We start from the raw sequence: 14,887 nt of genomic DNA, 5'->3' as shown, positions 1-14,887 counted from the left end.
GGAGAGCGGAGGATCCAATCCGGGGTCACAAAGGCCCTATCTAATCGCTTCCAAACTCTAGCTCTACCGACTTGATTATTGCACCAAGTGAACCGTGGCCCTGAGAATCCTAGGTCCACTAGGACGTTTCGCGACACAAACTTATGAAACTCCCTCCTGTCCACTCTATCCGTGAAGGCCACCCCTCCCCTCTTTTTACTTGCATTCTGGATACAATTGAAATTACCAACTACCACTGTCGAAATACCCAGGGTCGCCAGGTTGGTGATCTTATGCTAGAGGACTCTTCTAACCCTATAATCCGTACTAACATACACACCACACAACACCCACGAGTCAATGTTAGGTTCTGAAACAATCATAACTATCTATTGGGGGCAGTTGTGGAAGACATCCATTGTCGCCACTCCTCGCCTCCACAGGACCAAAATGCTCGTAGACAGCCCTTGGAAATCGACTGCATAGGTTTTCCAGTCCCTCTCTAGGTACTGCCTTAGTCGGCTGAGCCCATCGCCAGATACTCGAGTCTCACAAAGGAAACAGATCTTCGGATAGTTGACCTGTTGAGATACGCCTCGTTCGATGCGACGTTCCTAGCGGAATTCAAATGGGACGTCGTTCATCATATGAACGCGCCTCGGATCGTAGAATTCAAAAATCTTTCTAGATCCAAATTCAGAAGATCTTTAAACTCATTAGGGAGGAAAGATTAGGATCTGAGGAGGGTTGATTAAGATTCATAAAACTGAAATAAAAATTAGAAGTTATAAATTTGAAGATCTCATCTTCAAAAATTCTACAGGTGTAGAACACCACAGCCTGATGATCTTTCTAGGTTCCTGGTTAAGCCGCACATGTGTCCGGCCTCTACAGGTATCTACACGAGGATCTAATTATCTGAGATAAGGTCTTACTGGAGTGCTAGCTCCTTACAAAGATCTCTCATGACTATCATAATATTGAAAAAAAAATCAGCAACATACCTTTTTAAAGAAGAACGCTTTCTTCTTCAACCTTGCTCGCAATTAAGGAAGAGAAGGAGGTAGCTTTGCATGTGGATCTTCCTAGATTTGCAATCATGGAAGAAGAGGTTGGAGAACTCCCCTTGCTGCCATGGAGAAAGAAGGAGGAAGAAGTAGGGCTCAAGGCGTGGGAAGAAAGGACTCTGCTTTCCTTGGCGTATGACTCTCTTCCTTTGATTCTTCTTCTCTCTTTCCATCGCCTTGGAGGAGGAAGAAAATTGGTCTTCTCGTTGCTGCTGTGAGAAGAGAAGGAGAGGGAGAGGAGGCGTGGAGAATGAAGGGCCAATCAATTGCCTATCACACGCCCCAAGCATGCCTTTATATAGATGGAGGTCTAGGGTTTTTCCAAGGCTTATCACATGAAGAGATAAACTCTTCATAACCTCCCACTTTTGGATCTTTGCCAAGTGTCCATGGTGCCATGATGAGAGGATTAGGATCCTCTTAGGTGGCGCCTCAAATGAATGCATGACATGTATCATTGGATCTAGAGATTAGAGCCTAATCCAATTAGGCTTGAACCCATTCATGGTGCCATAATCAAGTCCTAATCACATTAGGTCTTGATCAATTCCCTAGATAATCCTAATTTCTAATCAAATTAGGACTTAGGCTAACTTCTAATCACATTAGGATAATTAATTGGGAGCATGCATCCTACGACGACATGTGGACTTTAAAGTCCGCATAGTATGAACACGATTTAAGTCCTACAACGACATATGGACTTTAAAATCCGCACAAACTCTGGTTTAATCAAATTGGCCCAATCATGAACTTAAATCAATTTGGGTCAAACCTAATTTGATTTGGCTCATTAAATCAGTCCAATTGTAATCCAATTGCAATCAATTCCACTTAATTCTTCTTCCATTAACTCACTAATACTTAGTGGGTTAATTCAATCACCAATCATATTGATAATTGACTTTAATTATGATTCTAAATCATAATTATGATAGTCTGACTAATTAAATTCTCTATACGTGTGACCCCATAGGTTCTATTCTGACTGGTAGTGAGACATATTGAGATCTCAATCTCAATATCACTGAAACTCTTTTCAGTGGACTGAAACAATTTCAGTTCTACTCTTAGGATTTACTGATCACCAAGTGAATGCCTTCTAGTTTCACAATTCACTAGTGACACCTAGCAGTATATGGTGGCAACCCAGCAGAATGGAATATCTAAATCTCTAGGTGCAGTTAGCGTATGATACAGTCCCTCTATCATGGATCCCGACGTGACAAAGATTATGGATATCTCATTAAACTCCATCGTCTGTCATATATTTAATTTATTCAATTTCTAGATATGAAAAACTCTTTTTCCAAAATACCTAGCCAGAAATTTATCGAACTCAGTCTTATAAATCACATAGGATCACTCCTAATCTATCAAGATTGATAGATCCCATCTAGATGCAACCCTATTCCAAAATAAACCTATTGCAGCCAATCCACACAACAAGGATCCGAATGGCTAGGGCCCAAGTTCACATGCTCGTCAAACTACAGCAACCTCACAGTGAATAGCTGAGGCTTCGCAGGTCAAAGGACCAGTCATACAACTGTAGCATAAGTAGTCACTGACGAGTGGATAGACATCCATGTAACTACTTTCTTTGGTCATGCTTAGTACCTTGTTCTCTAACAAGTACTCGCACAATCACTCCAGTGTCTCTACACTATGGACTCGAGATTCGTCTATCTAACTAATTGATCTGTGCACTAATCTCAGCGGATCGATCACCGTCCCTCGTGATGGATCCATCGATCGGAAACATTTAGAAATTAATCCCTAATGACACATGCCTCAAATTCTCAACTCCTTGAGAATATGTGTCATCATCTATTAATTTCTTGGACGATTCATGGACACATACAAACATGAATGAAAAAACAAATTGCCCAATCTGATTTATTAATAAGAGTCAAATTACAATTTTATGACCCAGATTACAAATATGCGTCAGCCACATTAGCTTCTAGGGCATACTCTAACATGACCTGCACTAAACGTTTGAAGGATGACATGAAGGACGGTTTGGCCGCCCCCTGTAATTTCAGGCAAGAATCTTCATAGAGCACAGTCCGCGTAGTCAGCCTCAGAATCATCCTCCCCCTGGGCCACGAGATCTACCTCAAGCTCATGGGCCAAGCTGCCCCACTGCTCGTCCTCATCACATGCATCGGAGACGACTTGCATAACTGTTGCCTTAATCCATTAAACGACAGTTGGGTGGTCCACATTTGCCCTACTGGCTGTTGCTTTGCCCATGCACAGTCACCACTGCCTCGAGCGTGCGTGGCTCCCTCACGGGGTGCTCGGATCAGCTGTACCCCTGCCGCACCCTCTTGTGGCGTTAGTGGCTCAGTCGGACTTCCCTCCAAATGGGTCATAGGGTGGCCTCTTGCCTCGCTCCCACCCGGGGTAGCCCCCAGCTGCCCACCCCCGATCGGGGTCGGAGAGCCAAACCGGAAGACCCCATTTGGGCCCCTCCCTAGGCCCTCATGTGCGTCCCACAACCCTAGCTCACACAGCATGCTTGGCATTAGGAGGTCCCGGTCCACGGGCAGGAAGGTCCCCAGCCCCAAGTCCAGCCCCTGGCCGGTAGGCTATACCGGAAAGGCCCCGCTGGTGCCCCGGCAGGCCTGATCGGTGTTAGCCCGTAGGGAGGCCCACTAGTCATCCGGTCCCCCTGGCCCGGCTCGGCTTGGTCTTGCGGGCCCACCGTGGCCTACGCGGCCAGGGCCTGCTGACCCTACATGTCCAGGGCCTACGGCCCTAGCGTGGTATGGGCTCGCGGGCCCGGCGCACCTGGGGCGCGTGCTGCGCCCAGGGCGGCACTAGCCGATCCGCATGCTCGGCCAGCCCCTGGCGGGCCCGCTGGCCCCGCCCACCGCGAAGCGGTCGGCCGGCCCCTGGCGGGCCCGCTAGCCCTGCGTTAGGGTCGCGCGGGCCAGCTGGGACCCCGTGCCTGGGCCCTGTAGCGGGCCAAAGCCCACCCTACCTGACTGGGCCTCATGGCCCGGTCCCATGCCTAAGCCCGCGAGTGGCCCAGGCTGTCTGGACCACTCTTGGATTGGGTACGGGCCACGCCCGCCCCATTGGGCCCTGGGTCAGCCCGCAGGGGAGTCGGGCTACTGCCCAACCCGAATCTAGTGCTCGGCCCAAGGTCCACTAACTTGACCAAGCCCCCAAGTGGCTCATCAGCCGAGTCAACTAGGGGGCATCTAAAGGAGGGTTTCGGGTTCAGCCCATTCACCTCACCGGTCGGCGGATTCTCCGACGGTGACCGGCGGCGCGCGACCTTCGCCGACTTTTGCCAACCGTCGGTGTCCACCGGGGACACCGACGAGGTTGGGCAGGCCACTAGAGATGGCGGCGGAGTCGAAGACGACTCAGGCACAGGTTCAGGCCCAATTGTCTTCCTCGGCCGCAGCGGCCGATTCTCCCGCGGGAGTGTTTTTGAAGATGAAGGGCTGCCATCTCACCTTCGTCTTCCCCTGGATCAGAACCCCTGATAACATGGGTTCGGTAGCGTCGACCGCCACCTTCACCCGGGAGAACCCCATTGCCTGCCATTGTTCGGTTATCCCATCCACTACGATCGGTTGGCCCGCCCGGGCTGCGATGTGAAGGATGGTCAAAGCCGACCAATATTCCAGCAGCAAGCGGGCAGTTGGAGCCACACCACCGCCATTTTCACGGCGTCCTCCCCAGGCTCGAAGTCTAGGACCCATGGATCCATGACAAGGAGCTGCCCTGCCACCACCCACAGGCCCTCGCGGAGGGCCCGGTCCTAGTCCTCTATCAACCGGAACCTCAAGGCAAGGTGGTCATCCACGAGTGGGATAGCCACCACCTCCATCAGCTTGGCTCGGGCAGCCACATCCTTGGCCGCCCATTCCGCCGAAACCTGACAACCAAGGCTGCGGACCACCGCCGATAGCCCTTCCCATTCCTAACAAGCTGCCGCGATCGGTTCCTCCGATAGCATCAGTACTACCAAGAAGCGGTGGCTCAGCCGCTCCACCTCCGGGGCAGTGGGCCATTGAGTCACCCATGGCCCCGATCTCGTCCAAGTGCAAGAACTCTCCCCACGCTTGTATGCCTTACCATCGCCTCTCGCCGTTCCCTCCATTACTTTCTCCGCAGGCTGCTTCCCCTTCCGATCCATGGTGATGGAGCTGCCGCCAGTGTCGGGAGAGCCACAGCAGGTGACCACCTCTCCCAGCCGACAAGGAAGGGTCTTGAAAGTGATCCGCTGCTTCACAAAATGTTAGAAGATAAGCAGCAAAGGAAAAACAGAGAAAGAGGGGCACCGGAGCTTCCACCCGATCACCCACGAACGGAGCTCCTCCCCTCGTTCGCCGGTGGCCGTTGCCTTCTCGGGAGCTCCGCCGTAGACGGCGTCGACCCCGCCAAACCCCGCCAGCGAGGACCGGTCTTCACCAGCCGTGGGATCTCCCCTGCACCGTGGTGGACGTTGGATCACACGGGACGCCGGCCGGCGAGTTCCTATCCTCGGTTCGCCGGTAGAGCCTTCCCGGAGACACTGCCGTGGATGGCGACGGGGGCTAACGGCCTTGCCCTCGCGGGCCGTGAACGGTGGCCGAGCACCTGCGAGCCGGGCTCCTTCCCCCGGTTCGCGGATAGCCTTGCCCTCTCGGAGGAACCTCGCCGCGGACGGCGACGACCCCGCCAAGCACCCGCCGGCGAGGACTAGCCGTTGGAGAACGGCCTCAAAGCTTTCACTCTCCTCGGAGCTTCTCTCTCTAACTAGCCGTTGCAGTTCTCTAACTAAATGAACCTTTTTCAGGGTTTCACAGCTTCTTACCAAAAGATAAAAAAAAACCACATCAGCTCATAACAGCTTTATTGCGACCTTTACCTGGATTGCATGCGGGACAATTGGTGATAGCATGAATCATGCGACGTGTCAACCTTTCCCACACGTAAATCCATCGTTGCAACTCGGGGGCAACAAAAAAAAAGCAGGGGTTTTCTCCTTCTTGTTTGGCACAATGCGGCTCACACGGATGTAAACGTAGGATCAAAATGTAGAAAACTATATAAAGGCATAGGTAATGACTCATGGCTCGTCCAAATGAAATCCCTCGAGTGATAAGCTGCATAGGAGGTAATCTAGTCTGCAGCACCGTTTGTCTCCCTGTATACATGCATAGTTTGATAGGAGACACATTCCTAACATTCTGCAAGTGTCGTGAAGCAGCGGCCTCTCCTCCGCCTCACAATCTCGACCCAAATCCACTCTATCATAAAGGCTGAATCCTCCTCTTAATTTTTTTTTTTTTTGTATGGATAGCTTTCTAAATATCAGATTTTTCATGAACCCTTTCAAAATAGGATATTTTTATGTATACCCTTATAAAACTCTGTTATTGTATAAATATCCCTAATATAACGATTATTCTAACGGTGTTAAAAAAAATCAAATATATATTAATTAAAAATAAATAAAATTTTAAAAATTATACTATTGTTTCTATCTTCTTTTCTGCTATCGGAATCGTGATCTATTTCCATATCTACCGTTAAGAATATTTTAGCCATTTTAATTTAAAACCGTTTATTTTTTAACGTCATTAGATAGTATGGATACATATACAAAAAAAAAAAAAAACTAGAATAACAAAATAAATATTTTAGAAGAATATATAAGTAAATATTAATTTTAAATACACATTCATGCAAAATTCAATATTTAGAAAAATATTCATGTAGAAAAATTCTAAAAAAAAAAAGTTCTTTCCTCCCCTTCATCTTTACGAAATTCATTATTCCCACGAAATCCCCTTCTCGTTATAATTCGAACCGCATTCGGTTGCCTCACCGCCCCATAACGGTGACCAACGTCAGAAACCCCACTCCGGTACGCACACGGGGTTCCTCGAACCGGTTTGGTCCGTGAATGACTTGTCCTACCCGGTGGTCTGACCACAAAATCCACTGGAAAGAATCCAACAAGATGGAAGAGCTCCAGGGTCCCAAAGCTTTTACCAACATCTTTTCCTCTCCAAATAACACCAAAGTATTGTAATATGTACTAAAAAGACATTATAACAGTTTGGGCCACCTCTATCACATTATCCATTATACTTATATACTCAAATAAGTATAGTCTGTTACAAAATTTAAATATTTATATTATTTTTCTCTAAAGGAATATGGTAGTGGCTAAAAATAATATGTTTTATCAAGTAAATACTAATGGAAAAATTTATGCTATTTGTTGCTGGTGGTCCAAACCGAGAACGATTGGCACAGCGGTGTGAACGGGATTCCGTCTGAGTTGCCTTGGTTGGTGTTGATTGCGCTCCACCTTCCACCGGGAAACCTGCAAGCAAGCCTCGCACCACCACTGGGGTAGTGGGGGCCCTCCGACGATCAAGTCAGAGGAGATTGGAGGAGAAGGAGAGATAATAGTAGCAAGTAGGAGAATGCTCTGGAAGTTCTTGCTTACCCCCCTTCTCCCCCCAGCCGCATATATACCAGGCTGGGGGGTCTTTCAGGGGGGTTCGTCATCGTGGGGCACGATGGAGCTGCCACTGACACGGCCGTTACAGGGCGTCGTGGGGCAGCGCTGGGTACGGCCGTGACAGGGCGTAGTGGAGCTCCGCCTTGTACGGCTGTTACAGGGGATCGTGGAGCAGCGCCAGATACAACCGTTGCAGGGAGTAGTGGAGCAGGAGGCTGCGGCGTGCCTCTGGGGAATAGCCTGTCGTTGTCGAGAGATGTCCGACTCGGGGTCGGGCTGCGGAGACGAAGATGTCCGACTCGGGGTCGGATTGCTGGATCAAGGGGCAGCCGACTCGGGGTCGGGCTGCGAAGCCGAAGATGTCCGACTCGAGGTCGGATTGCTGGATCAAGGGGCTGCCGACTCGGGGTCGGGCTGCGGAGGCGAAGATGTCCGACTCGGGGTCGGATTGCTGGATCAAGGGGCAACCGACTCGGGGTCGGGCTGCGGAGCCGAAGATGTCCGACTCGGGGTCGGATTGCTGGATCAAGGGACTGCCGTAGTCTTCCTGGGCGCGCGTGCCGGTCACGTGGGGCATGGTGGCTAAGTTCCCCCGTAACAGTAGCCCCCCACTTCCGAGCCTGGAACCAGAAGGGGAACGGGTGAAGGGAGTGATGCTTCGTGATTGCCGCCATCCCTCGGAGAGGCGCGCGCGCTTCGAGCTCCCCGCCTTCTTTATGGCGTATGGCGGTTGTTGCTGACCTGGCAGTCTGAGGATTTCGGCGGACATCCCTCCTTAATGGCGTCGATTCGCCTTTGGGGCGCGAGCGACCCTTCGGCAGCCAGGTGTCCTCACCGTGGCGTCACCCACCTTTCCGCCTATTTAACCGGGGGCCCTCCTCCGTCCGCCTCTCTCTTTACAGACATCTCCGAGTTTCTCCTTTGCGCTGCCGTCATTGCCGTCGGACTGCTCGCTTGCTCCTCCTTTGACGCTCTCGGAGCCGTTCTTCCTTTTCTTCCGGTGAGTTGCCCCATTCTTCAATTTAAGGCTCTCCATACTTTCTCCTTTTGTATTAGGGTACTCCAGTCGTTCCGGTCCTTTCCCCCTTCTTGACCCCGTCCTGACCGTAGATTCACTGGCCATTAGGGATGGGCGAAGTGAGAGCAGACCGCATTAAGTCGGAGCTGGTCGCTGAAGACCTAGATAGGTTCGTGGCTCGATACCACCTTCCCGAGGCCTGCAATGTTACGCTCCCGGGGCCTGAGGAGAGGATGTCCCATCCTCCTCCAGGGAAGGTCGCCATCAATGAGGGCATTCTTCAGGCCGGGTTTCGCTTTTCCCCCTCGGACTTAGTTGTGCAGGTGCTTCGGGGTTTAAGAGTGGTGCCGACGCAACTGGTGCCGAACTCATGGCGCGCCCTGACGGCCTTCCAGGTTCTCTGCCGCATGCACGAGGTTCCCGCCACCCTGAATGTCTTTTGGGAATGCTACGGCCTGAGCGGCCACCCCCAGGACAAAGGGTGGTGGTGCTTTGCGGCGCGGCGAGGGTGCGGCCTCGTCAAGGAGGCTCCTTCCTCCATTCACGGCTGGAAGGAGCGTTTCTTTTTCATTGACGTAGATCCCTCTTGGGGAATCAGGGCAACCTGGGAGACGCCGATGAAGTCCCCGATTGGCCTATCGAGGTTGTCGAGGGAGGAATCCGATGGCGTCGCCGTCTTGAAGGGGTTGGTTGCCGAGGGCCGGCTCCCCCCGGTGGCTTGCCTTATTTCCGAGGATACCTTGGTGAACGTTGGTCTGAGCTCGGTCCCCACTGACCGTGAGCCCGCCACCATTTCTTTTTTAGCTCTTTTCTCCTCTTTCGTCTCGTTCTTTCCTTCAGTTTCTCAACCTCCGACCACCTCGTCCTTTTTGCAGAGATCGACGACGTCATGCGATCGGACAAGGCAACGGCTGTTGGTAGGACGTCCCTACTGGAAGCAGTCCGGAGGAAGAAACGAGCTCCTCCGAGCGGGGCCCCACCGGCGAAGAAGTCCCGCCGGCAGGCGACTCCGACGCCGACAGACGGGTCCAGACCCACCGATCAGGGGGACGCCGCGGGCGCGGACCGGGAGTTGACGCTGTATCAGCCCTCCGATGCCGAGACTACCGTTTCTCCGGAGGCATCACCCGGGCGCGCCCGAGATGGACGGGTCGGACGTGATCGGTCCCCAGCCCAGCCTTCGACTCGGTCGGCTCCGGATGATACGAGGAGGGACGCGCCGAGGCCCCGGCCGAGCGGGACCCTGTCAATTCCAGGGGCGGTCCCCGCCCCGAGCATGGTCAGCATAACTCTTTCCCAAGCGATGGGTAAGGGTAAGGCTGCAGAACCACCGTCCGACTCCGGGGAGAAGTCGGGGTCGGCCTTCACTTTCGCCGGCGCCCGAAACCTCATCGAGACGGTACTGCTGGAGAAGGACCGCAGGCAGGTCCGGGAGATGAGGGTCCCTGACGTTGGGGCTGCCAGCTGCGTCTGTCTCATGTCGGTGAGTGTTCTTTTGGTCGCTTTCATCATTTATAGGCTCTGTTGATCCCCGCCTGACGCCCTCGTTTTTCTTATCTCTTAGCTCGCCCAGTACATGATCCGCCTGGAGGAGTGCTACGAGGAACAGGCGAGGCTTCTGGCGAGGGCCGAGAGCCAACTGAAGGCAGTAGAGGAGGGAGGTCAGGCTGCGGCGGGAAGGACGACCAGGGACCTCGAGACGAGGCTCCAGGTGGCCGAAGAGCGGGCACTCGGCTTCGTCACCCTCGAGAAGCAACTGTTGGAGGCTCAGGAGCAACTCAAGGTTGCCTCGGGTCTCGAGGGCGAGATCAAGAAGGCGGAGGAGCGGGCCGAGAAGCAGTCCCGGAAGGCTGCCGACTACCGGGAGAGGTGGGAGAAGGCCCAGCGGTCAGCCGACAACGCCCGCAACCGAACCCGGTCTCTTAAAGCCAAGCTGGGCGAATTGGAGTCGGCCTTGGAGAAGTTCCGCGCGAGCGACCAGGAGCTTCATTCGCGCCTGGAGGAGGCTGAGGCTGCTCGCATTGCTGCCGAGGCGAAGCACAAGGAGGCTCAGGCTGATCTGCTGAGGGTCTCCTCCGAGGCGGATGACCGGATTGTGGCGAAGGTCTTGGAGGCGAAGGCTCAGATTATGGAGCGGGCAGAGGCGGCGCTGGCCGAGAAGAGTGCGGAGATCGGGCGTCAGGCGGTACAGGCTTATCGTCAGTCCGCCGAGTTCACCCGTGATATGTCGGAGGCGGTACAGGCCTATCGTCAGTCTGACGAGTTCGTCCGTGACATGTCGGACGTGGGGTCCGACTCCTTTGTCTTAGGCTTCGAGGAAGGCCTGGCAAGGGTGTCGGCTAAGTACCCCGAAATTGACCTGAGTGGGATCTCCCTTCTCGACTCCCCTCCGGCGCCATTGCCTGCTGCTTCTCCAACCGTCTCCCTACCCCCTGCGGACGTGCCCGGCGTTCCCGACCCGGGGGTTCCTCCAAGCTGACCTTCTGTATTTTTGTTCTTTTCTTTGTGTGTTGGCGTTTTGCCAAGTTGTATGGGTCTCGGCCCTGAAACAATGAAAGTTAATGCAAATAGAGTTTCTTCATTTCACTTTCGTCCTTCTTCTTTTTAACTCTTGGTAGCGTCTCGCTGACTCCCGACTCTTGAAATTCTTCTGGCGCTAGGCCAGGTATCTGAGGGTTAGGCCTCAGGGAATTCTTCCGGCGCTAAGCCAGGCATCCGAGGGTTAGGCCTCAGGAAATTTTTCTGGCGCTAGGCCAGGCATCTGAGGGTTAGGCCTCAGGAACTTCTTCCGGCGCTAAGCCAGGCATCCGAGGGTTAGGCCTCAGGAACTTCTTCCGGCGCTAGGCCAGGCATCCGAGGGTTAGGCCTCAGGAACTTCTTCCGGCGCTAAGCCAGGCATCCGAGGGTTAGGCCTCAGGAACTTCTTCCGGCGCTAAGCCAGGCATCCGAGAGTTAGGCCTCAGGAACTTCTTCCGGCGCTAAGCCAGGCATCCGAGGGTTAGGCCTCAGGAACTTCTTCCGGCGCTAAGCCAGGCATCCGAGGGTTAGGCCTCAGGAAATTTTTCCGGCGCTAAGCCAGGCATCCGAGAGTTAGGCCTCAGAAAATTTCGCTCGTTGGTCGGCCAAGGCTGGCGCAAGCCGAGGCGACCGGTCGGGGCTTCAGGCTAGTCTGCTCCCGGGATGATCATCGGGTTAGCTTGGCATCCGAGGGCCGAGCCTCGGGAGATTCCGCTCGTTGGTCGGCCAAGGCTGGCGCAAGCCGAGGCGACCGGTCGGGGCTTCAGGCTAGTCTGCTCCCGGGATGACCATCGGGTTAGCCTGGCATCCGAGGGCCGAGCCTCGGGAGATTCCGCTCGTTGGTCGGCCAAGGCTGGCACAAGCCGAGGCGACCGGTCGGGGCTTCAGGCTAGTCTGCTCCCGGGATGATCATCGGGTTAGCCTGGCATCTGAGGGTTGTCAGGCCTCAGGAAATTCCGCTCGTTGGTCGGCCAAGGCTGGCGCAAGCCGAGGCGACCGGTCGGGGCTTCAGGCTAGTCTGCTCCCGGAATGATCATCGGGTTAGCCTGGCATCCGAGGGCCGAGCCTCGGGAAATTCCGCTCGTTGGTCGGCCAAGGCTGGCGCAAGCCGAGGCGACCGGTCGGGGCTTCAGGCTAGTCTGCTCCCGGGATGATCATCGGGTTAGCCTGGCATCCGAGGGCCGAGCCTCGGAAAATTCCGCTCGTTGGTCGGCCAAGGCTGGCGCAAGCCGAGGCGACCGGTCGGGGCTTCAGGCTAGTCTGCTCCCGGGATGATCATCGGGTTAGCCTGGCATCCGAGGGCCGAGCCTCGGAAAATTCCGCTCGTTGGTCGGCCAAGGCTGGCGCAAGCCGAGGCGACCGGTCGGGGCTTCAGGCTAGTCTGCTCCCGGGATGATCATCGGGTTAGCCTGGCATCCGAGGGCCGAGCCTCGGAAAATTCCGCTCGTTGGTCGGCCAAGGCTGGCGCAAGCCGAGGCGACCGGTCGGGGCTTCAGGCTAGTCTGCTCCCGGGATGATCATCGGGTTAGCCTGGCATCCGAGGGCCGAGCCTCGGGAAATTCCGCTCGTTGGTCGGCCAAGGCTGGCGCAAGCCGAGGCGACCGGTCGGGGCTTCAGGCTAGTCTGCTCCCGGGATGATCATCGGGTTAGCCTGGCATCCGAGGGCCGAGCCTCGGAAAATTCCGCTCGTTGGTCGGCCAAGGCTGGCGCAAGCCGAGGCGACCGGTCGGGGCTTCAGGCTAGTCTGCTCCCGGGATGATCATCGGGTTAGCCTGGCATCCGAGGGCCGAGCCTCGGGAAATTCCGCTCGCTGGTCGTGCGCCTGTCGCTTGCCGCCCGACGGGATTTCTCCGTGGCCAGCTGCGATCGTGTTTCTCCTCCTCTCCAAGCGTCGCCTGGGGAACACCAGATGGGCATTAAATGCTAATTGAGGGGTTACCTGGGAAATCGGATCGCCAGTTGCTGCTTGCGAGGAGTGTCAGTTAAGCGGCCGCAATACGCGCGTTCTTCGAGGCGGATGCGGCCTGGGCGCGAGCGGAGATATGTGGACCTAGGGGTACAGGCCACCCGGAGTGTCCTGCACAAAGAATGCGATTAAGGAGAATAACGCTTAGGAAATCGCGGGAAGATACGCCTCGAGAGCCGGATCGGCTCCGGATTCAATGCGCCCGCATTTATTGGAGCCACCCGCATCGGAACGACCGGGGGGCCGCAGTTTGGCTATAAATATAGGTGCAGGTGCGATGGAGCCTGCCAAGCCGGAGCTGTTCAGGTTGCCATGGATCGTGGGCCTCCTCTCCGGCGCATGGTTGAGAGACCCCTACCGAAGGAACGGGAGGCGCGCCCTTCGCGACTTCCGCCAACTAGCCGTTTCATCTGGGATCAACAAGGAGGTTCTCCCCGGCGGAACTCCGCTCTAGGCGTTTCATCCGGGATCACGTCTCCCCTCCTTGAAGTTCGGCCTCCCGATTGAGCTCCGCACCAGGCGCTTGATCCGGGACCGCGCCTCCTTATGCTCTTCTCCCTTGTATTCCTTCTCTCCCCTAACACTGGGGAGGACCGAAATATCCCTTGGAGGTGGCGTTCCCCTGGAGGCAGCGGGAGCTTCGTCTGCGGCGGCTCCTCGTCTTTTTCGTGAGGCGTGGATGGCGCCTCTGGGTAGGAGCAGTGTGGACTTCTCCTTCGTCCGCTTCTTCTTCATCCGCGCTGGCTCTTCGTCTTTTTCGTGAGACGTCGATGGCGCCTCCGGTTGGAGGCACCCACTTCCGGTGGGATTGCAGCCGCTTCGGATGGAGGTTTCGGGATCCCAGATCTCCAGCTCCTCGGAGTCTCCACCTCTTCTTTACTTTCTTTACACCCTAATTCCCCTCTGGGAATTCCTTGTAATCACACGAGCACGCCGTTGTAACCAGAAATTATTGAAATGAAAAGTGTTATACATTTTTGAACTGTCTTTCTGGCATTGTCGTTCTACTGGTAATACATCCGCAGGTTAGCGGAATTCCAGCTCCTTGGAATTTCTCGACCATCTAGGGCCTCCAACTGGTAGGAGCCAGGTCGGTTTACCCAGCGAACCCTATACGGGCCTTCCCAATTTGGCGCTAGCTTCCCACCTTCCGCAGGTTGAGATGCTTTAGCTCGCCTTAGCACCAGATCTCCGATTCTGAAAAGCTTCGGTCGGACCTTGGAGTTGTAATATCGGGCCACCCTCCGCTGATACATCGCCATCCGAACCTGCGCCATTTCCCTCGCTTCTTCTAAGAGATCCAGGTTCCCTTGGAGTTGCTCCGAATTGGCCTCGGGTCGGTGCGCGGCCACCCGAGGTGAGGGGAGTCCGAGCTCCACGGGGACAACGGCTTCCGTGCCATAGGTTAGGCTGAAAGGCGTCTCCCCGGTAGGGGTCCGATGCGTGGTCCGATACGCCCAAAGGACATTCTCGAGTTCTTCGACCCAAGCTTGCCCCGTCCGACCGATTCGCGCTTTGATTCCTTGGAGGATTGTCCGATTTGTGACCTCGGCCTCGCCGTTGGTTTGGGGATGCGACACAGATGTGAACCGATGCTCGATCCCGAACTCCTCGCAGAAGTCACGGAAATGCTTGTTGTCGAACTGTCGGCCATTATCCGAGATGAGGACCCGAGGTACCCCAAATCGGACAATGATGTTCTTCTTCACGAACTTCCGGACTTGCGCCTCCATGATAGTGGCCAGCAGCTCTGCCTCCACCAACTTGGTGAAGTAGTCGATTGCAACAATCAAAAATTTCCGCTGAGCTGAAGCGACGGGGAATGGTCCGAGGATATCCATTCCCCACTGGGCGAA

This window comes from Phoenix dactylifera, unplaced genomic scaffold, assembly GCF_009389715.1.
Source record: "Phoenix dactylifera cultivar Barhee BC4 unplaced genomic scaffold, palm_55x_up_171113_PBpolish2nd_filt_p 000194F, whole genome shotgun sequence".
Classification (NCBI taxonomy): Eukaryota; Viridiplantae; Streptophyta; class Magnoliopsida; order Arecales; family Arecaceae; genus Phoenix; species Phoenix dactylifera.
The sequence above is the reverse complement of the archived record's forward strand: the minus strand, read 5'-3'. Positions refer to the sequence as shown.